General features: G+C 45.9%; 1 long non-coding RNA gene across 1 annotated transcript in view; it reads left to right on the forward strand.

Moving 5' to 3' along the window:
• LOC122807990 overlaps nucleotides 1-25,305 on the forward strand; it is a 268,277-nt gene extending 242,972 nt beyond the window's left edge. Inside the window, exon 3 of the long non-coding RNA XR_006365753.1 lies at nucleotides 25,119-25,305. This is a non-coding gene — a long non-coding RNA (uncharacterized LOC122807990). The remainder of the gene's footprint in view (nucleotides 1-25,118) is intronic.
• The last annotated feature ends 483 nt before the right edge of the window (nucleotides 25,306-25,788 follow it).

Below are 25,788 nucleotides of genomic sequence, written 5' to 3' on the forward strand. Positions count from 1 at the left end.
CTTCACCTGTGGGTTCGGAGCCGAATGTTGGCTCCAACTCGGCCTATATACTAGCTCGAAAGTCTTTGATTGGCTGGGCTAAGATGGTATCCCACAATACATTGCTCCACATTCCCAGATCTCGTTTGCCGCTTGTAGAGCTCGGATGTGGTCTCGACTTGGCTGTGGCTAAGTATTGCTAAAAACTCTTTCTTGTGAAAATTTTTGGCTAATTGTTCTTATACAAATAGAGTTGTTCATAGTGTTGTTGCTGCGTTACTTTTTGTAGGTTGCGAGTGTTTTTGTGTGTGGTATTCGTTTACTCCCTCGGGCTAGGCCCGTTTGAGTTAGAGGACCTAGTCCTCCTTGTGGTATTTGTCTGGCTGTCTTTAGGTGCGTTTCTCTTAATTTAAGTTGAGAACCGTTTTATTTAGAGGTTCTCCCCTGTGCTTGGTTGTTGGTTATACTTGTTCGTCCTTTTTTCTGTGTTAGCGGTTTCCCGCCTTTTGTCATTAGCGGCTGCTACAATTGTTGGCTTGCCATGTCTAAGGAACAAAAAGAGCATAAGCCCTCGGGCTTTAAAAAGTGTACAAAGTGTGCCTACAAAATGTCCATCACAGACGGGCATTCGGTCTGTGTTTACTGTCTTGGAGCCATCCACCTTCAGGAGTTGTGCAGTTTCTGCCACGCCTTTAGTCCTCTGGTGCTCCAAGAGAGGAAAAAGAAATTGAACCTAAAGGGACTGCTAAAACCGTCCTTTGAGGAAGATTTAGGTTCGGCTCCCAGCTCCCAGTAGAAGTCTAAATCCTCCAAATCGAAGAAAAGGTCTCCGGCTCCATCTATTACTTCGGAGCCACCTTGTAAAATTACCATTGTCGAGTCTGGTTCCTCGGCTCCACCGGCATCGGGGCCGCAGGAGGTAGCTGTGTCGACTGAGTCTGCATCCGCTCCGATAGTTTTGCAACCAATTCGGAGCCGGTCGCCAAGTTTGAGGCAGGGTTCTCCAGATAGGAGGTCCAGATCTCCATCCATCTCCTCTAAATCCTCCAGGCTTTCCAATTTGGATGTAGATTAAGTGGTGCAATGACTCCTACAGTCGCCGGTGTTGGCCAAACTTTTCTCGGCTCCGACCCAGTCGGCTCCGGAGCCAGCTTTGTTAGATGTTCCTGCTATTCCTCCTCCGAGCGCATCCTTGTCATCTGAGCCGGTAAGCTCCACTCCGAGGGACGTTCCTGTGTCGGCTCCGATCCCCCAGCAGGGTTTATCGGTGCCCGCATCAGCTCCGACCCTGTCAGTCCCTTCCACAGGGTTCGAGACCCGGGTTTCCTCGGTCGGGCCAGAAGGAGATGCCTCGGAACACCCTTCGGTTCCGAGCCTCCCTCTCGGTGCCCCGGCTGCGGAGACACCGGTCACGGTCATGGCCTTGGAAGGCGGTCGGTCCTCAGATTCGGGAGGTCCCGCCTTCGTGGCTATGCGGAGCGCGCTGGCTAGGTCAGCTACTTCTCTCGGATCGGGTCTTCCATCCCCCACAACACCGGCGAGAGCTTCTGACACCCACCTCTCCTTGGATAGCAGAACTCCAGGGACTATGGATACCCCCACGAGTGGTCCCCTTCTTTCTGAGGAGCCCTCAGAGCCTGTGCCTGAGGAACCCCCCTGAAAGAAATTGTGCAAGAGGAAGCACACACGTAGACTCCCAGGACGAGTCCCTCACTTCCGATACTGATCTCGAGGAATCTGAGGGGTCCCCTAAGTCTTCCTCTGAGGACGTTTCGTTCTCCGATATCCTGGAGATCTTGAAACAAAGAGGAGACTGGCCCTCCAAAACCCCCCCTCCAAGGAGGAGTCCGTATTCCTTAAGGCCTTTGACGCTCAGCCCTCCACCTCCTGGGTGCCTCCACCCTTCGATGAGCTCCTGGACCTTATTTGTCGGAAGGTGTGGGAGACTCCTGACTCCGTGGAGCCTGTTCCTCGATGCCCCAATAAATTTTTGTCTGCTCCCCAAGGGAAAGAATTTTTAACAAAGGGAGTCCCGGTAGATGCTATGGTGGTGGCGGCTGCCACACAGAAGGAAGTTGCTGAGTCTTCCTCTTCGGTCCATCCTCCTAACAAGGAGTCTAGGACTATGGATCGGTACGGGAAGCGTACCCTGTCTTTAGTGACCTTTACCTTGCGGCCGCTGAATTATTTGTCTCATTTCACACGGCTTCAGAGAGATCTCCTTAAGGAGTTAGGAGATTCTCTAACGGGTAACGTGCCTGAGGCGGTGGCTCAGACTGTCAACGCTCAGCTCTCTACCCTCAACTCCATCGCTAACTCATCCATGCGACTGATTTCGTACGCGGCTGAGGGAGCTAGTAGGGCAGCTAGCTCAGGGGTGGCCCTCAGGAGGCAAGCCTGGCTACGCCTGTGTCACTTTGCAGAGGCCTTTAAGTCTTCCTTCACTGATGCCCCCTTTGATGGTTCCTCCTTGTTCGGGACCAAAGTGAAAGACACCCTCACCAGGTGCGAGCAAGAGGGAAATACCTTGTCTGCCGTAGGAGTCCGTTTTTCCCTCCCGTCGAGACCTTATCCCAAGGCTCAGCGAGGGGGAAAGATGTGGTTCAAGAAATCACAAAGGCCTTTTCCTGCTGCACAAGGTGAGATCCCCTCCCAAGGCAGGGGAGGGGGGGTCGTATTCAGGAAGACGTCACCCCAGAGGCAGAGGGGGCCCCCCGCAATTCTGGGGACCACGATTCCTTTTGTGGTTCCCCGTACTCTCATTCCTGAGGGTGTGCCCGACTGTGCTTCTCTGGAGCCAGTCGGGGGTCGAATTTCCCGGTATCTGGAAGCCTGGGTCAACATCACCCAGGACCGATGGGTATTAGGGATAATCGCCACAGGTTACACCATCCCATTCTACTCCGCACTCCCTCCCGTGAAACGGATCCCAGATGTTCCACCCAGTCAAAGGGATCAAGCAGCATCAGAGGTTTCTCAGCTGCTAGAAAAAGGAGTCATCCAACCAGTCCCCCAGACAAGATCGGATTAGGGACTTACTCAAGATTCTTTTTGGTGCCGAAAATAACGGGGGACCTGAGACCCATTTTGGATCTCAGCCAACTCAATCATTACGTAGACAAGTGCAAATTCCGGATGGTCACGCTACAATCAATTCTCCCATTGTTGGGAAAAGAAGTATGGATGTGCTCCATCGACCTGAAGGATGCTTACTACCACATCAAAATGGGCAGAGCATCCAGATGTCATCTACGCTTCCGGCTGGGAGCTAGGCATTTCCAGTTTTGAGACCTGCCCTTTGGTCTCACCACAGCCCCCAGGGTGTTCACCAAGTGCATGGCAGTGGTGACGGCTCACTTGAGACATCAAGGATTCCAGGTGTTTCCTTACCTGGACGACTGGCTCCTATCCGCCCCCACCAAGCATCTACTTCTTCAAAACAGAGATACTACCATCGATCTTTGTCACCAGTTAGGCATTACAATAAACTGGAAAAAATCTGCCTTGCTACCCTCATAGCGTGTCTCATTTATAGGAGCAGAGTTAGACACTATTCGGTTGAGAGCATTCCTACCTATGGAGAGGATCACAGGGTTGCAACGACAGGTTTGTACAATGATGCCTCTGACACGTGTGAGGGCAAGACTAGTTCTTCAGTTACTGGGGACAATGGCGTCCACTATCATGATGGTCCCGTTAGCGAGGTTACATATGAGGATACTGCAATGGCTCCTATTCGCCCAATGGTCCTTCTAAAGACTACCTCTATCCCATCCTATCTTAATCACAGGCAAATGCAAGCAGGACCTCAGTTGGTGGCTATGCACCAACAACTTAGACGTAGGGAAACCCTTTGTTCCACACAATCCGGTAGCCACAGTGACCACGGACGCCTCCCAGATGGGGGGGGGGGCATTATCTCAGCAGGATGGTCCAAGGCACGTGGCAGGAGCACGAGATAGACTTGCACATAAATGTCCTGGAGATGTGGGCAGTGCTCCTAGCGTTGCAGGCACTTCAGGATGTCCTCCCTCTAGGGACTATTGTGATACACTCCGACAACATGTCAGTAGTGTGGTATCTCAACAAGCAAGGAGGAACCAGATCGTACCCCCTATGCAGAGAGGCCATGAGAGTGTGGAATTGGGCGATAGCTTCCCAACGGGCCTTGGTGGCAATGCACATCCCGGGGAAAACCAATGTGATTGCAGACAGGCTAAGCAGAGCGATCCTCATGTCTTACGAGTGGTCCCTGAGCCGCCGGGTGGCGGACAGCATATTCAGCAAATGGGGTCAGCCTTGCTGCGATCTGTTTGCCAGTCCCCTCAATGCGAAATGCAGCAGCTACTTCTCCCTGATCCCCCCCACCGGGGGAATCTCCAAGGGACGCTCTTGCGCACAATTGGCCCTCGGGTCTGCTGTATGCTTTCCCTCCATTTCCCCTTATCTCGAGGGTGATTCAGAAAGCGCTGTCCTTGGGAAGCAGATTGATTCTGATTGCGCCACACTGGCCTCGACAAGTATGGTTTCCCTTCCTTCAACCTTACATTGTGGATACTCCTTGTTCTCTGGAGCCTCGTCCAGACTTGCTGACACATATGTCGGGACAGCTCCACTCCTCCCTGGAGACCCTCCAGCTGACTGCCTAGCTACTCCACTTCCATCCGTAGTCAGGTGTCAGGATTTTTCTCCAGACGTGGTCCATATTCTTTCGTCCTCTCATAAACCGTCCACTAGGAAGATCTACTCTAGCAAGTAGAAAAGGTTTTCGATATGGGCCCATTCCAAAGGTATTGACCCCTACACAGCCCCATTGATTCTCTTTTGGAATTTCTGTCTCACTTAGTCTACCAAGGGTCTGCCTCAGCCACCATCTAAGTTCAGTTGGCGGCTATTTCAAATTTTCATGTGGCTTATGAACCTAGCTTAATGGCACACAGGCTGTGTAAAGCATTCCTAAAATGCACTCTTCTCCTTCATCCCCCTGTATCTCAACCGGTTATGCCCTGGGACCTCAATTTTGTCCTGCAGGCTCTCACCCTCCCACTCTTCGAGCCTGCGGCTTGCTGCGATTTAAAATTTCTTACTTGGAAATCTGCCTTTTTGATAGCTATCACATCGGCTAGACGAGTCTCAGAACTCCAGGCCCTATCAATCAAGCCCCCATATTTGATATTCCATAAAGATAGAGTCTCTCTCAGACCAAATCCGTCCTTTCTTCCCAAAGTGGCTTCCTTATCTAATATTAATCAGTCCATTGAACTGCCGGTCTTCTTCCCCAACTTCTCCAATAAGGCAGAGTACCAGTTTCATCTGTTGGATGTTCATAGGCAACTACGCTTTTATCTACACAGGATTAAAGATTGGCGGAAGTCGGACCAGCTCTTTGTTTCGTTTTCAGAGAATTGCTTGGGGTCTGCAGTATCCAAGGTCACCATCTCTAGGTGGATAACTGGTTGCGTCTCCTTTATTTATCAGGCAGGGGGAAAGAGCCTGCCCTTCCCAGTCAGAGCACACTCTACCAGAGCAGTTTCCACTTCCGCAGCCTTTCAGGCTAGGTTATCAATGGATGATATTTGTGCGGCTGCAACGTGGGCTTCTCCTCACACGTTTGTTTCCCATTACAAATTGGATGTGGTGTCCAGGGGCAGATCATCTTTTGGCTCCACAGTGCTCAGGAGTATCTTCCATTGAGCCACCCAGGATGTAGGTGCTAGGGATGCTGTCCCACAGGTGAAGAATGTAGGCGAGATAGGACTACATAACATCAGTAAGTTATGTATTCACCATAACGTTAGATGTATGTAGTCCATCTCGCCTCACATTCTTCATTACCCCCCCACCGTCCTCCAAGCCTGGAGGATTTGGAGGATCACCTTGTATTTCTGATATTACAGAGTCCCTTTGGATGATTTGTTGGACCTCGTTGTTATGGTGTGCGTGTGTTTGGGCGATGGATTCTATATTTCTGTTGGCAGCAAACTAGATCTGGGAATGTAGAACAATGTATTGTGGGATACCATCTTAACCCAGCCAATCAAAGACTTTCGAGCTAGTAAATAGGCCGAGTCAGAGCCGACATTCGGCTCCGAACCCACAGGTGAAGAATGTGAGGCGAGATGGACTACATACATCTAACGTTATGGTGAGTACATAACTTGCTGATCTGAAGTAGTTAACTTCATTTGGTCTGCAACCTGTGGGATACGGATCCGATCTCGGATCCGAGCCGGCAACTTTACAAAGCTTAGATCCGAGCTCCTAGCTCCTCCCCTTACCCGTAATCCCCTGCCAACCCTGACTGACCTCAGATCTAGTTTGCCACACTTCTGAACAGCAGCTAGATTGCGAGCTCCTGGTCTATTGGTCAGATAAGTCCTTGTTTCATTATTTCCTCCCTTAAACTTGTGCGAGTGTTTTGTGTTGGTTAGGTTCCTTTTTGTTATAACCCTAGTTTTAGCTAACCTTACTAAATTTTAGTCAAATTTTTCTTCCTCCCCATCCCTCGCTGGTCGTAGTCTGTGTGTGTCTTAATGTGTTTAGGGCCTACTGAGTGAGTTTTACCCTTTAGTTTAATATGTCTGAGGCCCCAAAACCGATATTTTCTAAGTGCACCGAGTGTGGCCATAAGCTCTCCCCAGCGGATGGCCACACTCGTTGTGTCCGGTGCCTTGGGGTTGAACACCTCTCCTCTGGGGTGTTCTATCTGCGCGGCGTTCAACCCCAGGGCACTGAAGGACCGGAAGTCGAAGCTGATCCTAGCGGGACTCTTACCCCCGGATTCGGCTTCGGCCTCCGGTGCTTCTGTGGCCTCCTCCCAGGCTTCGGTGGTGGCCACTCCTGCCTCTCTCCCCCCGGCCGGGACTCAATCTCTCACTTCTGCGCCGGAGGAGAGGGAGGCCAGGAAAGAAAAAAGGAGGGAGAAGCACCACAAGCGGCGGGCTGAGGCCTCCGCTTCGGCCCCCCTGGCTAAGCGGGCTTCTCCCTCCAGGGCTTCTAGGTCTCCTCCATGCTTCTCACCGGGACCCGAGGAGGAGGAGACCCGATCTCCATCGAGGTCATCGAGGCAGCACTCCCGGCCAGCCTCGGTGGCCTCGTTGAGATCCACCCGTAGCCTTTCGGACGCAGATTTGGACCAGATGATGCGAAGGTTCATCTAGGCCCAGCTGCAGATGGGAGTGCTCCTGCCTCCCCCCCTCCGGGGGGAGCTCAACACCTTTCTTTGCCCCGATAGCTCGTTCTCTGACCCGCTTCCCAGGTTCGGAGTGCTCGGAGCCGGGCAGCGTTGGAGCCGGGGGTGGGTCGGCGCCGACAGTATCGGGTACTTCAGCTCTGACTCTTCCTTCGAGTCTGTCGGATCCTTCCTTGTCGGATCCGAGCTCTCGGAGCCGTGGTCTGAGCTTCGGATCCGAGGGGGTCAGTGTGCCTTCGGCTCCGTCCAGGTCGGAGCACACTGGTCCTTCGGATCCGATGCTCTCGGCGCCGGTTCTGATCCATCCATCAGATCCAGGCGAGGGTCTGCTCTCGGATCCCAGAGAGAGCGGCTCTCCCTCAGCCTTCGATGTGGTGGAGAAGGCTCTGTTGAGTGCTTCCAGGCCCCCGGTCCTTGCTTCGGTTCCATCCCGCACTCCCTCTCGGCTGGGTCAGGCTTCCATCGCCCGGCCACAGGGACAGCCTGCTTTGATGTCTCAGGTCATTCCCCTGGAACAAGACGTGGCTGGTGAGACGTCCTTGGACAGCCCCCCCCCCCCCCGAGGATGTTCCTCACAAGCAAAAGTGGAAGAAGAGGCACGTGGACTCCCCCGAGTCCTTGACAGAAGACACGGATTTGGATGAGGGGGAAGGCTCCCCCAAGGTCACCCCCGAGGATGTCTCCTTCTGAGACATCATGGAAATGCTTAGGATAAGGGGGGGGGGTCCGCCCCCAAGGCTTCCTCGGACGAATCCGTGTTCCTGGAGGCGTTCGAAGCAGGCCCATCTACCTCTTGGGTGTCCCCTCCGGCCGACCCCTTAGTGGACCTTATTACCACTAGGGCGTGGAAGGAGCCAGACACTGTGGAGCCAGTCCCCAAATGTCCAGACAGAATCCTAAGCCCCCCCACTGAGAAGTCCCATTGGAGCAAGGGACCCCCCCCCCCCCCCCGTAGATGCCATGTTGGTGGCGGCAGCCACCAAGAGGGAATTAGCCCAAGAGAGTCCCTCGGTCCATCCCCCGAGCAAGGAGTCTCGCTCGATGGACCGTCTTGGGAAGCGTGTCTTTAGTTCAGCGACCTTCGTGATAAGGTCTCTGAACTACATGACACATGTGGTACAGCTGCAGCGAGACCTTGTTAAAGAGTACGCTGCATCGCCCCTGGAGTCCATGTCGGCGGAGGACAAGCAGTTGTACTCCACTCGCATGGCCACTCTCAGGTCTATATCCAACACCTATGCCGCTTTTATCCCACGCTACAGAGGGAGCCGCTAGAGCCAGCAGAGCGGGCCTAGTTATGAGGCGCCAGGCCTGGCTCCGACATTGTTATTTCGCGGAACCCTTCAAGGCGTCCTTTGCGAATGCCCCCTTCGATGGTTCTGCCCTATTTGGCAAGACAGTTTGCGAGACTTTAGTTCAGAGCGAAAAGGATAGGAAGATGTTGTCTGCCGTCGGAGTCCGCTTCTCTGCTCTCCAGAGGTCCTTCTCCAGGAACCAAAATGGACAGAAGAAGATGTGGTTCCGAAAGTCGCAACAGTCCCAGTCTGCTAAGTACTCCCAGTCCTTCCGCGGTAGAGAAGGACAGGGTGGACGCCACCCTAGAGGCAGAGGGGGCCCAAAGAACTTTGGGTCCAGAGAAACCTTCTCTGATCGGCCCACGCAGCAACCCTGAGGGGTTGCCCGACTGCTCCACTCTGGAGACCGTCGGGGGGTGCTTCTCGAGGCACCTGGCAGCTTGGGAGTCCATTACAGCAGACCGCTGGGTGCTTCGTATCATATCCAGAGGATACAGAATTCCCCTTTCCTACATTCCCTACACCCCCGAACACCTCCCCGATGTTCCACCCAATCAGAGGGAGGCTGCAGCTGCAGAAATTCGGCAACTTTTAGAAAAAGGAGCCATCCAGCGCGTCCTCCCAGGCCAGTCCGGATCGGGTTACTACTCCATGTTCTTTTTGGTGCCAAAAAAGACGGGGGACCTAAGGCCCATCCTCTATCTTTCCCTACTAAATCTGTCAGTAACCAAAGAAACGTTCCGGATGGTCACTCGTCAGTCTGTACTCCCCCTCTTGCGGGAGAACGACTGGATGTGCTTGATAGACCTCAAGGACGCGTACTACCACATATTGATGGACGTGCAATCCAGGAGGTTTCTCCGCTTCTGGCTGGGAGTCAGTCATTATCAATTCAGGGTCCTTCCCTTTGGTCTCACCTCAGCCCCCAGGGTGTTCACCAAGGTATTAGAAGTGATAGAGGCCCACCTGAGACTCCAGGGAATGCAGGTTTTCCCGTACCTGGACGACTGGCTCCTCACCGCCCCGACAAGGCATCTACTATGCTTAGCCAGGGACTACTTCCTCAGTCTTGCTGCACAACTAGGGATCACTATAAACTCAGACAAGTCCTCTCCTCACCCCGCCTCAGGTGATAGATTTTATCGGGGCCAGACTGGACACCAACAGGCAACTAGTCTTCCTGACTCCCGACCGGTTGCACACACTGAGGGCACATGTGCGGGCAATCTTTCAATCTTCAAAACCTCCGGCGGGATTGGTTCTGAGGGCCCTAGGATCCGTGGCTGCCGCAATAAACCTTCTTCCCATGGCGCGTCTGAACATGAGGATTTTGCAGTGGACTCTAAAAGTCCAATGGTCCCTTCATCAGTACCCCTTGAGTCACCCCATTCCTCTCGGCAGGGCCTGCAAGAGGGCTCTCGTTTGGTGGCTTCAATCGCCGGACCTCCAGGCGGGATGCCCCTTTGCCACGGCCCCCCCCTCTCGCCACAGTGACCATGGACGCCTCTCGTCTTGGGTGGGGGGCATTATTCGGGCAGTATGATCCAAGGCATGTGGAACGATTCAGAGACCTTATTGCACATAAATGTTCTAGAGATGAGGGCAGTGCTGTTGTCGTTGCAAGCACTTCAGAGCCTTCTGCCTTCTGCCTTCAGGAACAATTGCGATCCAGATAGACAGTATGTCTGTGGTATGGTATATCAACAAACAAGGGGGAACCAGGTCTTACCCACTCTGTCGAGAAGCCATGAGAGTGTGGGAATGGGCGATCTCCACCAACCGCTTTCTCATTGCAACGCACATTCCGGGACGGACCAACATCCTGGCAGACAGACTTGAGTCGCACCATCCTTTCACCTTATGAGTGGTCCCTCAATCCTCAAGTAGCGAGTCGAATTTTTGCCGTATGGGGGCAGCCCTGTTGCGATCTCTTCGCATCTCCCTCAAACACGAAATGCAACAATTACTTTGCTCTCATTCCCCCTGCCGGGGAAGCCCCGAGGGACACCTTGGTGCATGCTTGGCCACCCGGTCTTCTCTATGCCTACCCTCCTCTTCCCCTAATGCTGAAACTCCTTCAGAAAGCCAGTCGGTTGGGGAGCAGGATGATCGTCATTGCCCCATTCTGGCCTCGCCAAGCTTGGTTCCCTTACCTCTGGTCTCATCAAGTGAATCCGCCCTGGATTCTAGATCCCCTCCCGGATCTGATTTCCCACCCCCTGGGGCTCCCAGTTCCCAACCTGGTCAGCCTCAAGCTTACGGCTTGGCTGCTCCAGTTCCACTTGTAGCTATGACTCCCGGTATCTCATCTCCAGTTAAAACTATCCTAGTAGCAGCGCACAAGCCCTCTACTACGCAGGTCTATGGTAGTAAATGCCAACCTCCAACATAGAACTCACCACTGTACAGCCAGCCCTTAGACAGTTAAAGTGGCTGGCGCTACCAAACCTACTTGCTTTCAACCAGCTCTCTGTTGCTTACAACATCTTACACCAACCAGAAACCTGTCCAGCACTGAGCAACCTAGTACAGCTTTACTACATTACTCGCCCCCTCCGCTCATGCAACAAACTACTTCTAAAAACCTAAGAAATGCTGCAACCCTTCTGGTGATTCCTTATTTGCAAATCAAATTACAAAAATTTGGAATAACATTCCCCAATATATTCTGAATTCCCCTACTTCCTTCAAATTCAAACGCCTCCTCCTTAAAGAACATTTGAAGAAGAATTGGCTATGCTCCTGTATTATTCCCGGATAACTTTTCACTATGCATTGTTATACCCTCATTTCTCCTCCTACCTTCTGTCACCTTTGAAGATTACCTAATATTAGTCTTTTACTAAATCTCGTCTTCCTCTACCACTTTTTGCACCTAAACTCTTTGCTGATGAAGCATAGCTTGTATTTCTTAAAACTGGTCTCTGTAGACATCTGTATGCATTGTAACTGCGTAAGTTTATTTTATTCTTATTACAGTGCTTAATCTTTAATTTTTTGAATTGCTGTTAAGCTTTATATTGAAATATCTGCTATTTTATTACTATTTTTAATCTGTTTAAATTTTTTCTTTGTACTCTTGTCTCCTTGGGACTCCGCTGAAGCATCAAAGATTGAAGCAATACTAATTTTCTGAACTTCAGTTCTACCCCAAAATTCGAAATGGGTCCATTCCTGTTAAGATATTAGAGACCATACAAATATGGAGAAATAAAAAAATGACTTAAGTACATGGGGATATGGTAGGGGATCACAAGAAACTGTTGGCAAGACATGAGAAAAGTTGAAAAACAGAGTGAAAGTGTTTTTTTTTTTTTTGAAGATGGGAAATGGTAAACCTGGAGCTGAGTTAGAAAGTGCAAGCATTACCTTTTTTGTGTTGCTCGTACTTTTGTTCCTGGAATTTTCATCAAAGTTACCAGGGACTTTTTTAAGTCAGTTAAGAACATAATATGAAGTTATGTTTTGGGGTGGGACAGTTTTAGAATGGCCTGGAATAAGTTAATATTACCAAAAAAATGGAGGAAGGATAAATGTATGTGGTATAGATAAAGATGATATACCTCCCTTCAAAGTCATGATGACACTATTGATAGTAAATGAGGGATGTGAAAAGTGTGTCAAATAGGGGTTAATCTCCAAATATAGAGTTAGCATATGCAGTTAAACAGGCTGTGGCTTTTGTGTGAAATTTGTTAAATGGAGAGAGATTTCTATATAAATTAACTGTAATACCTGTAGATGAAATCAAAGTTACAATACCTGAGGAAGGGGGTCTACAACCATGGAGAGAAAGGAAGACTTAATGCATTGGGAGCAATTAAAGAGGAAGAAAGTATGGACCTTTTGGGGGTAAATACAGCAAAAGTGCAGACTTCCAGAAGAATATCTACAAGTAGTATTTGAAGGAATAATTCATAAAGTGCAAAATATATGATTGTTAGAAACATCTGCAGGTATTGCTGTTATTAATAGAAGCTAGGAGAGAGGATCATTTCACGAAAAGTTGTGAGTAGATTGTGTAAGGCAGTTACAGGAACAAATGTTAAAGAATGAAAATGTTTTTGGATAGAAATGTAGCACCTTCTGGAGGAGGAAATGAATGAAAAGATATGTGAAGATGTATGTTTAATATTTCAGTATGCAATATAGTCACATTGTTTTGGGATATTTGCATTTATCCATGGGATATTTGCACAGATGCTGATTCTAAGTATCTTTTTGGCTTTTTCTTGACTGTTTTTACTTATCACACTTTAAAAGCCGTTTATACTCTGGTTCTGTTGATATGTCTGATGCATTTTACTGTTAATCGTTTTACTGTGTGTGCACTTAGATTTTCAGCTTAAAGTTCATAATTTAAACTGCATTTACTACTGTAGGCATCACACTCAAGTGCGACCGGCTTTTCTGTGCATAATTACTTTTAAATTGCTTTTTACTGCTTACTTACTCAAAAAAAAAATAAAATAAAAAAAATACTATCTGTTTTGCTCAATTCCTGCCTTTTCCTATACTAGAATAGTCCGGATCCCAGATTTGCTGGTTTCTAGACTTTAGTTTGTGTTTCTGAGTTGTCCAGACCTCGTTGTGGTAGTGGGAAGTCTTTCTGCTTATCAGTGAGAGTGGTAAGCATTGAGCAGCCTATCTTTCACAAGAGGAGTGGTTTCCACCTCTGAAATTGAACCTTATTGGCTGTTTTGGGCTGATTTCTATCCCTTTCAACGTTCTTAGTTAAAAACCCATTTGCATGAGTTTGAGCATCGCACAGCACCGTTTAGCTAGGGTTAAGCTATTCCCAGCGCCATAAAGTCTGCTCTTCAGTTTTCCCCTTAGAACTAGCCAGTCTCTTAGTTCTAGCACTTGAATTTGCTTCCTTGTGCTCAGCACTTTTTCAGAACTTGTTGTAAGCACTAAGTAAGCTACAAATTACTCAGCACTCAACCTTCCTCATTACCTAGAGGAAAAACTGCTCCTGTACTTACTTTCCTCACTTGTCTAGAGGAAAATAGTTTTTTATTCAAGCATGGCCAAGGGTCAGCTCCCGGTACTCTCTCCTGTCCACCTGATGAATCTGGGCATCTTGGAGCAATGTAGCATTTGCCTCATGTACACAGACAGCCCTCTCCTCCTACCACCCAGCACTACAACCTGTGAGAGATGCACTTATCTAGCCAAACTGGAGGCAAAGCTCTGCAACCAAGACTGAACTTGATAGTCAAGAGGAGAAGGTAAATACATTCACCACACCACACCCATCACATAGTCCCACTAAACCTACACCACCAAAATCCACACATAGAAACACAAAAACATTCACGGAGGCTCTTAATAATAATCTGCTCAAGCAACAGAGACCTCCAAAGCAGAAACGCAAGCAATCTCCACCCACCAACACAACCCAAATGACACACAGCCCACAGACTCATTGTGCCACTCAACCACAGCCCATAAGACAAAACATTGTACCCAACAACACTAGTCATAGGTGACTCTAGAATCAGGCACACTGATGTCCCACTCACCAGACTAAACAAGGAAAAGGTTACTTTCAGCTGCCTGTCAGGTGGCAGGATCTGCCACATAACACACGCACTCAGGTCACTCCACAACAAGTACAAATATGACTCTGTCATTGTCCATGTTGGTGTGAACAACCTGAGACGTACCTCCTTGGCTACATGAAAAGAGACATGGAAGAGCTCTCCGATCTTGTAGCCCAGGCAGGTATGACCCTAGCCCTGAGTAGCATCCTGCCATTGCCCAGAATGATACCGCAGTACAAGGACAAAATGATTGACTTCAATAATTGGCTAAGCTTCTGGTATCATTCTAAGGGGATCCAGTTTCTGTTTGCCTGGGACAACATGGTCGACAGACCACAATGTTTTGCCAGAGATGGCCTGCACCTGTCGCCCCTGGAATTCCAAATACTGGCTAAGGCTCTTGCCGCCCCTATAGTGCCTTTTTCAGGCAAGGTTCAAATGACAAGTTCACCACTGTAGCAGGTACAGGCAAGCAAAAACTGAGGGTAATGCTACTCAGTGCTAGAACTCTCAACCTCAAAATGCACTCACTCGAGGCAATCATCGATATCTGTGCAGTGACTGAGACCTGGTTCAAGGGTCCAGAGAGCACTTCTGCGTTACCAGGCTGTAACTCTTACGACACCTTTCGGCCATCTAACCTAGATCGGAACACTAAAGGTGGAGGTGTGTCCATATTCATTAAGGATATCCGCACCTCCAGGCTAGTTGCTCAGCATAATGCATCCGAGATTATCCAAGTGCAACTAACTCTGGGCAAAACTGCAATCCAAATTGTAGCTTGCTACAGATCCCCACCATGCCCCAGGATTTCCCCTTTTCTTTTCTTGATATACTGGAAAATATTAGGGTTCAACCATATACCTTAATAATGGGCGATTTCAACTACCCCACCATTAACTGGGAAAACTACTCGTGTACCAACTCCTTCGCTCAGCGCTTTTTGGAATTCATAAATTCCAATGCCCTGGATCAACTTATCCACACCCCCACCAGAGGCAAAAACATCCTAGACCTAGTCATTACCAACATGAGTGACCGGTGTTCCACACCTGAAGCCAACTCCTCGTCGGTCAGATCCGACCATAAGCTAATCACTCTAGGTATCCACATCTTGCCCTCACCCCCCATTAAGGAAACCACTGTAAAAAAATGTCTCCAATGCCAACTTTATGCTTAAGATAGAAGTGGTGAACTTCATGACACCCAAGCAGAAGGACATTACTGTTGCATCTGCTGAATCCTACACAAATGCACTCTATAAGCACTTACACGAGTGCATGGATCGTGCTATTCCAGACAGAACCAAGGCACTTTCCTCCAAAAAAGGAAGTCAATCTGGTGGTCTCCTGCCATAAACAAACTTTACAACAGAAGGAAGAAACTGTTGTAAAAGAGAGTAAAATCCCATGAGTGGAGGAACTCCCTGGTCAGCCTCAGTAAGAAGCTGAAATCACTCATAAAATCCTCCAAAGCTAGCTACGAAAACAAAATTGCCATTGATTGTAAGGACAGCCACAAAACATTCTATAGCTATGTCAAGAATCTCACCCAGACCTGCTCTGAGTTACAGCGCAATGGCACGAAAATTACAGAACCAACTGATATTGCCAACATCCTGGCAGATAGGTTCAGTGCTAACTTTACCCCCCTCTCACCCCCAAAGGGTCCATATTTGTACAGGAAGAATGCAGAGTCCCTTTAATCACAACCACGCAGGTAAAAACTGCACTCTCTAAAGCCAAGAACACAGCATCCGTGGGACCGGACAACATCCCAGGCTGCATTTTACATGAACTTCAGAACGACCTGGCTCCCCATGTAAGCACCATGTTCAATCATAGCCTCACATTAGGCTTTGTGCCCACTGAATGGCACACAGCAACAGTTATCCCACTCCACAAAGGAGGAGCCACCACAGACCCTGGGAACTATCACCCTTATTAGCCTGATGAGCCTGATCTGTAAGGCCATGGAACATATCATCATGGAACTTATAAACAAAGACATTGGTAACCTCCAAACTCTGGACCTCATCCAGTTCGGGTTTGTGAAAGACATATCATGCCTCCTGAACCTGATCAACTTTTTTGAGGCAGTCACCAAAGCTATAGATGAGGGCAAGGTGGTTCCCACAGCCTATCTTGACCTCGCCAAAGCTTTTGACACCATCCCCCATTCTGGAATTATAGATAAACTCACTAAATTAGGTATAAATCCCTACGTCACAAGATGGGTTGCCAACTGGCTCACTGACAGAACCCACACTGTAAAAGTTGCAGACTCCAAATCTGACTTCAAACCAGTGACAAGTGGAGTACCACAGGGTTTAGTCCTGGGTCCTTTCCTGTTTGGTAGCTACTTCTCTGAAGTACAGGCTAACACAGAAGGTCTCTGACTAATGAAGTTCGCAGATGACTACAAACTAGGAGCCATAGTCAAGTCCCCAAATGATGTGGACCTCCTACAAAAGGGCCTCACTGAGGCAGATGCCTGGTGTCAGAGCCATGGCCTCTAGCTCAGTGCCAAAATGTGCATTGTCATCCCCTTTGGTAAAAACTCTATACTCTTGAACTATCACATAGGCAGCAGACTACTTGATGCTGAATGTGTGATAAGCGACCTTGGGACCCAGATGGATAGTAGTCTCTCCTTTGATAATCACATCACCACAATAGTCAGGAAATCTTTCTATGTGGCACACCTCATCATGAAAGGGTTCTTCTCATCCAGGAAAAAAAGAGGTCATTGCTGCCCTCTACTCGGCACTCATTAGACCCATTATAGAGTACAATGCCCCTTTTGGAATGTACCTCGCAAGACATCTGCAAACAGCAGGAAAGGCCACAGAAATACCTCACCAAGAGGATTACCGGCCTCAAACAATAGCATATCGCCTACTCCGAGGTGATCTCTAACATACAAAGCTATGTCCAACCCAGAGCTGTTACACATGCTACACCTAAAGAAATCCCAATCCCTCTGAGCTACACACTCTAGGGACCTAAACCTTGTCACCACAATAAACAGAACATGCTGGAGGGATGGATTTCTGTCCCAGAGACTTCCCTTACTCTGGAGCAAACTACCCATCTATGTCATGCAGAGTTCCTCATTAGCAGTCTTCAAGAAAAATCTTGACGAGTGGATGGGAAATAGGAAATTCACCCCGGAGATCACTTCTGTGGTTCTGCATGATAGGGGCACAGGAAAATAACTTTCTTGGGTGGCGAAAGCCAGGGAACCTTGTTGGCTAGGCTTACTTAGACCCTTGGGCTGATAGCCTAGTACCTATCTGTGAACCTATGATGCATGTTTATAGGTGACTACTAGGCTAATTGCCCCAAGAGGCCTTTTTAATCCTACCCCAGTATTCCTATATATATATATATATATATAAATGACAGGATAAATTACCAATGGTATATAGTTGTGTTTAGGTGGCAGAGCATTTACAAGCTGCCCCTGTCCAATAGGGTGATTGGTGTGAGTCCAGGGGTAACTTTTTGATATCATGTTGATTGGTCCAGGTCATGGCTGAATAGGGTGAGGAATGAACTCTGCTTCACTTGGATGGGAAGCTTGTTTCAAAACAGGGGTATTCTTTAAGACACACATCTGTCCATCCAACAAGTTATGTTTGTTACAACCAAGGTGTAGGTCCTTGGATTGGGTATTTCTAATGCTGTTAGACTTGTTGATGTGAGGCACAGATTACCTCAAATTAATCTTTATGAGGCGAAGTATAATGGTCTGTGTTATCCATCCAGTTTACGTCTTGTATTCTGTTTATAGGGATTCCATTTGTTGCATATACCTGGAAAGGCACACATCTGAGGGTACGTTGTACTCTGATTGGTGTAATGAGGGCTGAGTATAGCAAAACAGTGACATCCTTGGACTTGGATGCCATACCCTCATTAATGAGTTATGCAGTATAGAATGATTTCCTTACAAAAGTATACACATGGTAGTCAAAGGTCTGGTCACTCTCTACATATTTTCCCTGGTCCTTAACCACTGGGTCAGCTCTAAGGGGTATATTGTCTATGTGGTGATTGCTAGGGGAGACCGTTTCCAAAACAAGCTATCATGCATTTTTTGGCATTCAGTTTTAGACCATGACTCTGGCACCAGTTATTAGTTTGCGACAAACCTTCTTGGAGAATGTTAGTGCTTTTGGGGAAGACTAATTATGATGAAGTTGTAATCGTCTGCAAACCTGGTCAACTGGATGCTTTTAACATTAGCTTTTACTTCCAAACTGTAGATACCAAAAAGACTGGCCCCAGCACCAAGCTCTGAGACAGACTGCTGGTGACTGGCCTTTTTGTGGAAGTAGAGTCCCATATCCCTACTTCCTGTGTCCATGTGAACCAGTTGGCTATCCAGTGGGTGACATAAGAGTTTACTCCTGTTTTATTCAGTTTGTCGACAATACCCAAATGAGGAATAGTAGGATTGACCAGGTGAAGGTAGGCAGTGTTTACCATTTTGCTGTTGTCTATAACTTCATTGACTTTCTCAACAAAGTCCACCAACTTGAGTAGGCATGATCAGCCTTTGAAGAATTCAAACTGTTAGATCCAGTGTCTGAAAAAATTCTGTGTCTTTATTTATAGTATCCATGAAAATTCTTTCTTTGGCCTTACAAGTGATACTAGCCAGATTTACAGGTCTGTAATTACTTGGGTCAGCTGATGGTCTGCCCTTGTGCAAAGGGATAACTGTTGCATTCCTCCATTCACTAGGCACAACATCAGTTTAAAGGCTAAGGTTAAACAAGAATCCAAAAGGGCCAAATAGTTCATGTTTGATACTGTTCAGGATGCAATCTGGGATATTAGGGTCTTTTTTTTTTTTTTTTTTTTTTTTGCTTTAGAGAACACATTGAGGACTTGTTAGCTGGTGATAGCTGGCAGGGTTACTGTCAAGGATGTCTCTTGGGTGGTTTTGGGGGTACATCGGTGTGAAATTGGAGCTAAATTTGAAAGCTAGTAGGGCTGCTATATCCTCCATCTCTGACAGGTGATTCCATTTACAATTAGTTCATAACACTATTGTGTTACCTTTGAGGTTGTGTACATTGCTGAAAAAGGCTACATGGTTGTCCTTTGCCTGCAAGGCTATCTTTATGTCAAATTTGGCTTTTGTGGATTTGATAAGGTGATTCAGTTGCTTTTTTAGTTTGATGACTTTTTTACCATACTGGGCTTTGCACTTCCTAGTTTTGGCCATGATTTTATTTTTTTTGTTACGTAATTTGTTGTTGTTGGGATTCCACCAGGATGATTTGTTTGAACTATTCTTATGCTTTTTTCAGGTGGGTATTGCTGCACTAACGCAGCTATATCCACCCAAAATAAACATAGAATGGTTTGTTTGAGTTAGTCTTATGGTTGTTTCTGGTGGTATAGCTGCTTTATTGCAGTTATTTACATGATCGTATAGGGTTTCATTGGACAGTTCTGCACAGGCAGTGGTGTTCACACTGTTTGTGGGGGGGGGGAGGGGGGGGCTTTAAAATGTTGCCAGGGCATCAAAGTAGTGAGTGGTTTCCTTTAAAATTATTTCTAGAAACGGTGACATGTAGTGCTAGACCTGAGGTGGCTCCTCCAACTGGGTGCTTGGGTAAATAAAAATAAAGCAGGGTAACTTGCTTCATAGTTATGTCCTCAGTGCTTAAGTGGTCTTGTTGGATCTGAATTCCTGTTATTAGGCTGGTAGTTCCTTTGGCTTTCCTGGAGTGATAGTGGCTTTTCCTGGTCTGGGGTGAAGAGGTCTGATCTGTAGCTTCTCTCTTTCGTCCAGGTAAAGAAAAGACAGGTACTCACTTCTCCTTTAAGTTCAAAAATCTTTATTGGCAGATGCGCGCTGCTTAGTTGACTGAGTACAGTATGCTTAACTTGGGCATTTTATTACAATTTTTGTGGGAGGGCTCGAGGCAGCCTCCGCCAATGTCAGCCTTTAGGGTTGTGGGTGGGGAAGGGAATGTTTACTAAATAGACAGTGCTGTCATGGTTGGTATCACCTTGTTCTGCATAGCCAATGCTGTCATGGTTGGTGTCGCCTTGTTTTGCATGGAGGAGGAGTTGGTGGGTTAACATTCAAAAATGTTTTAGTCATTGTTTACAATCTGTACAATATTCAGAGTTAAAAGTTTATCTTTGTGTATACTTTAATGTTGCATCATTCAAAAATGAATAAATATTTATTCCAGCAACAGTAGAGTTTAATAAATTACACAGTAATAACATCTTAGTGCAGGAAATTCCATCCCTTTATTTTGGGATTGAGGGTTAGTCATATAAGTTTTTGCAGCACTTTCTTAAGCTCTCTATCAGATCTGTCAGAAAAATAATGTACATCTAAAGCTCTTTTGAGTAATAATGGTTGAAAATATAAGAAAATATTGGGTAAGTATATTCCAAGAAATGTTACCTTGTCCTAGCAAAAATGCAGTTTTAAGAACAATTGTCCAATATATGTCCAATATATAAAAGTAACCGCATCCATAGTCAAGGTAAGAGATCCGGCGTTTTCAGATGCTCTCTCTCTCGTGTGTGCAGCTTACGTGTCCAGTAGTCCTTATTAGAATTTCTTGTGGTCCAATTTGTAAATTTAAAATGCAGTTGATGGATTTGGTGGTGTTTAGTCTGGGTGTTTTTTTTTTTGCTTGCAGTTTAATTTGCCACTCAAGTTCTTTTTTCTCCAGCTCATCAGTGTTTAATTTATTTCAATCACCTCTGAGTGCATTTGAGTTATTTTTTACCTCTAAATTGCTGGAAGCCATCTCTTGTGCCAACGCTAGAGCTTGAACTACATTTTGCTGAACAGCTGCAGGACTATTAATAGTCAGGGTTTTCTCTTCACCTTTTCTAGTTGATTTTCATTCAGGTTCTCCAGATTTCTTTGCTGGCATCTAGGCAGCGTACTTACTAGCCAGTAACTGAATTTTACTCAGGCTTTCAGAGAACTACTAGCTCTTATTTATTAGTTTCTTTTTTTCAACTATTAAGATGTTTTATCATTCTGCAGCCATCTTGGAAGTTCTCTGAAGAAAGTTTTTATGCAGATTCCCCTCCTGAAGAGTTGTCTTTTTCTGATATTGATGCCAGAATTAAGGAATTGTTTCAGTGGAAACAAAAATAAATACTAGAAGCTCTTCAAAGATATAATGATTTATTGCAGTAGATTTTCCTCAGTACATTCTCCACGTACTCCAAGAAAGTCTGGTAAGCTTTATGAAGTGCCCCAGTCTTTTTTTTTTTTTTTCTAACCCCAGGTTAGATCCTGCAGTAATTTATCTGTCAAAATCAGGTTTTGCCAATCTCCTTATGACAGCTAGCCCCTATCCATTTTAACAAATTGGGAAACGTGTTTGCTAGGTTTGGGAAGGTTTATACTCTTTCCACTTTGACCTTCAAAACAGTAAATTGTAATGCTTGCATGTCTAAATGTCTGCTGGTTTCTTTTGAGAATATGAGTAAATTGATTGCCAGGATTTCTCTTTCATCTCTGAATTGTGTAGCATCTTTGACAAGTACCAAAGCACTTTTTACAATATGCTTATGTCACTGTTGATGCTGTTTCCAGAGTGGTTGCCAGAGTGTCTGTGATAAGATTTGCATAGCTGCATTATCAGAATTTACCACAGAACATCAGTGCTGGGATTCTGAATGCTTCCCTGGATAAAAAAGTGTTATTTTTTCCTTCCTGTGCTGGTCCGTAAAAAGTTTGATGAAAGGGGTAAGTTGATTCAGGGGATTATCTGGGATTTTCAACCATCCTTTCCAAAATATTATTGAAACTTTTTCAGGTTACTTTTTCTTGAAACAGAATAAGCATTCCTAACAAGACACATGCAAACAAAATTACAAAAAAAAAAGGCAGGGAGGTTCAAAGAAAAAAGAAGACTACTTCCAGAACCAAGGACTCCATTCCGGTAACCACTTCAAATTTCAGGACCCTCTAGAGTGAGTCCTGATTAGATGACTGAAAGAACAGATTTACATATATTAAGTCTGAGATGCAGTTTCTCAGCATATTCCCTATTCTTAGAGGTATGGCGATCTCAGAGTTGGTATATATAAGCTCAGGGGATTGCAGGAGGGCTCCCCCTCCCAGAAAAAAAAGACATTTTAAAAAGAAGAGTGATTTTAAAAATTCACTGATTTCCCAAGTTTTCTTTTTCTTTTTTGGCTTTTCGGCACTTGGCATTCTGAGTGCCAACTTTTCAATAGGAAACCCTCCAGACCAACTGTCTGCTAGTAATCACTGACACCACCACAGTGCTGTGGTGTATCAACAAGGGAAATTAGGTCCTACAGTCTTTGTAGACTAGCTACTCTAGCTTGGGATCTAGCAAATCAGTTCAGTCTGTCCCTCTAGGCTACCTACATTTTGTAAAAACAAAAATTTGTTGCAGACAAGCTACACAGGACTAGGATAGACCCTCTTAAATGGAAATTAATACCTCGGTATTCCATAAATTGAGCCATCTGTGCAGAACTCGTCAAGTAGATTTGTTTGCCTTTATCCAAAACAGACAGTTAAAGAAATTCTGCTCCAGAATTCCTTGCATTCAGGCCTGGAAGACTGGTATATTTTCATTCCCATAGAAGAGCCAAGTTCTTTTATTCTTCTCCACCCTTTCCTGTTATAACCAGGGTTCTTCTAAAGGCACTGAATTATTTCCCAGGGATAATTTTGCTGACTGTGTTACTCCAGAGGCAGTTGTTTCCACCTTTGTATGAAAATGGCCATGGGCAATTACTACAGGCTTCCTCACAGAATGAACTTACTCATGTAGGACAGGGATTGTTTGGTGCACCACAGTCTTCATCTATAGCCCCATTTGATAACATTTTAATACCTTGTAAACACCTTTTTTATGAGGACTTGCAGCGGGTATTAAAGGAGGTAATAAAACTTGCTACTAGAAAGTCATACATAAGTAACGGGAAATGAGTTTTGTAGCTGGTGTCTAACTGGGAACTAATACCTTTTGAGGTTCCAAGTCCCTGTGATTCTTCAGTATTTGAATGAGTTATTATGCTGTAACCTTTCTTACTCTTGCATCAGAATTAATCTTTTGACAATATCTGTTTGTCTGCCTTTAGCCCTGCCTCTGTATACTTTACCACAGCTGGAGTAGATTTTGAATGAGGTTTTACATATCTGTTCACCTAGAAGGCAGGTGGCTCCTCCTTGGAATCCTAATTTTTGTTTTGGAAAAACTTGCACTGTTTCCTTGTGAAACCTCCTCATGAAGATGATTCAAAGTTATCTTGAAAAATAGTGCTACTTATTGCTGTGACCTCTGCAAGAAGACCATCTGATTTGAAATGCAGTCATCCCTATCTCATTTTTCACAAAGATAAGGTTACTTTGAGAATAAATCCTTAATTTATGCCCAAGATCGTTTCAGACCTTACACTGAGTCAGACTGTTCATATCTTTGTTTTCTTTCTAGAGACAAAAAATAAGGGAGAAAGAATTTTACTTAGTCTGGATGGGTAACCATTTGAAATATCTGAACTCACTAGAGTGACTCCTGAAACATGGAGACTGGCTCAAAAAATGGACTTGCATATCCTAAGTCTGAGATGTACTTTTCCTGGAATATTTCCTTTTCTCCGAGGTACGATGATTCCAGAGTTGGTATATATAAGCTCAGGGTGTGTGTGTGGGGGGCTTCCCCCCACATTGCGGGTGCAGGGAGAGAAGTTTAAAAGAGAAGAGCAATCTTCAAGATTTGCTGTTCTCCTGACTTTTCAATCTTTTTTTCCCCAGCTTGTCACCGCTTTGCATTTTGAGTACCAACATTTCAATAGGAAGCCACTCTGGATGTCCACAGGAAACTCCAGTAGTACATTGACAGGACAAGAACCTTCGGAATTGCTGATCAGTTGTTTATTTCCAGTTAAAGTAAGAAAATGGTTAATGTCAAAACATACAATTTCTACATGATTGTTTCATGCGGTTGTGTTTTCTCGTTATTCTCCCCATAACGGGACACTTCCAGACAATGTCAGGGCTCATTCTACCAGGAATATGGCTACTTCTATGGCATTTTGGACAGTAGACTCTAGAAATGTACTAGAGGCATAAACTTGGTGATCTGCACACACTTTTACTAGCACTATAAACTAGGCTTCTTCTCTATGCCCAGAGCAAGCCATGCTAGGAATGTTTTCCAGAATCTTTTGGACTCTGAACCATCTTCCTTTTCATTGCTTTCTGAGTGCTGGTATCATCCCATTTAGCCTAGGTTACTGCAGTAGTGATCTAATGTGAATGCAGTACAGTTGTATAAGTAAAACTTACCATAAGGTAGATAGATGTTCAAATAGATCACTGCTGCAGTAGTTGCACTTTCCCTTCATCCTCTTATTTTTGCTATTTGTATGCCAGGGTGTGGGATTTTTATCAATATGGACACTATTTGATAGGCCTCCAGCCTTCCTCTTCTGAGGGAAGAAAGCTTTGAAGTCTTGGCTCTCTAGCCACTGATTTTATCCTCCTTATGTCATGCAAGGCAGTGGCTAGGAGGTGTAGAAAGTACCGTAAAGCTATGGAAACTGGCTGGCTTGGAAAATCCTAGCAGGATATGTCCCATATAGCTTAGGCTACTGCAGCAGTTACTGTTATGGTAACTTTTACATACACTACTGTACTGTGTCAATAATTGTAACATTAAAAAGGCAGAGTCATTGTTTGGATTAGGTAGAGCAGCATAGGTGCAAACCTGCAGCTAAACTGAAGTTGTAGAATAAAAAAAAAAAAAAAAAAAGCAAATAGCATTTTAGGAAAAGAATTGTAGTTCATGTAGTCAGTTGTCACAGCACCTACATTTCCTGTCAGGGAGGCATGATGAGCAGTGAGAGCTTTTTCATTTTATTCACAGGCTTTTTTAAATGGAATTTTTGCACAGGGATAACTGACTGCCCTTTAGTGTTAATTGCTCCTTTTAACGGCTAGTAACAGCATTACTAAAAATTATATACATGGAGTTTAATCACATTAACCTTTGCCTGTTATCTTCTTCAGACTGTTACCTGGAGTGAATATCTGCATACAACCTCTCTGTTTTTGTTTCAACAGGCTGGACACTTTCATATGACTGCAGGGGCGTCTGATATGTCAGGGTTAAATTCTCCTCATAATATGATACAGCAGATACTGACACTGCGCCGGCGGCTGGAGGAAGAACAGTCCACCTATAAACGTAAATTACTGTCGTACCAGGAAGGACAGCAGAGGCAGGCATTACTAATTCAGAAGCTACAGGCAAAGGTACATGACCTGTTTTAACCTTTTGTTCATTGAGAGCCTCCTGCCTATGACCTGGACTGTTTTTGGAGGAAGCTAATTTGGTTAATATGCATGTCAAAAGTAACAGCTTTAGAAAATATTACTTCTATAGACGTTTCGTAATACTTTTCAGTTTTAGCACTGTAGGTTTTAAAGTTATCGGCACTCAAATTCAGATTTGTATCTTGGGAGTATGTGTACATTTTATGAGCAGTGAAACAGACTGTGTTGGTCTGAACCTTTTCCTTAGCATGGCATGTGGCTAACGTCTATCGTGTAGAGCATGTGAGCCTTCTGTTGTTGGATGCAGAGTCCCCCCCCCAGTGAGAGTCTGTGTTTGTATGGTTAGAGCTTTCAGAGTGTCTATTCTTTTCTGTCTGCCTCAGCCTGTTGGTATTCGGATACAATGTCCGACAACCTTCAGATTTCCAGGCCCAGCGGCTCCACTCCTCTCACTGCT

This window comes from Protopterus annectens, chromosome 8.part0 (genome assembly GCF_019279795.1).
Source record: "Protopterus annectens isolate FY-2018-M chromosome 8.part0, PAN1.0, whole genome shotgun sequence".
Taxonomy (NCBI): Eukaryota; Metazoa; Chordata; order Ceratodontiformes; family Protopteridae; genus Protopterus; species Protopterus annectens.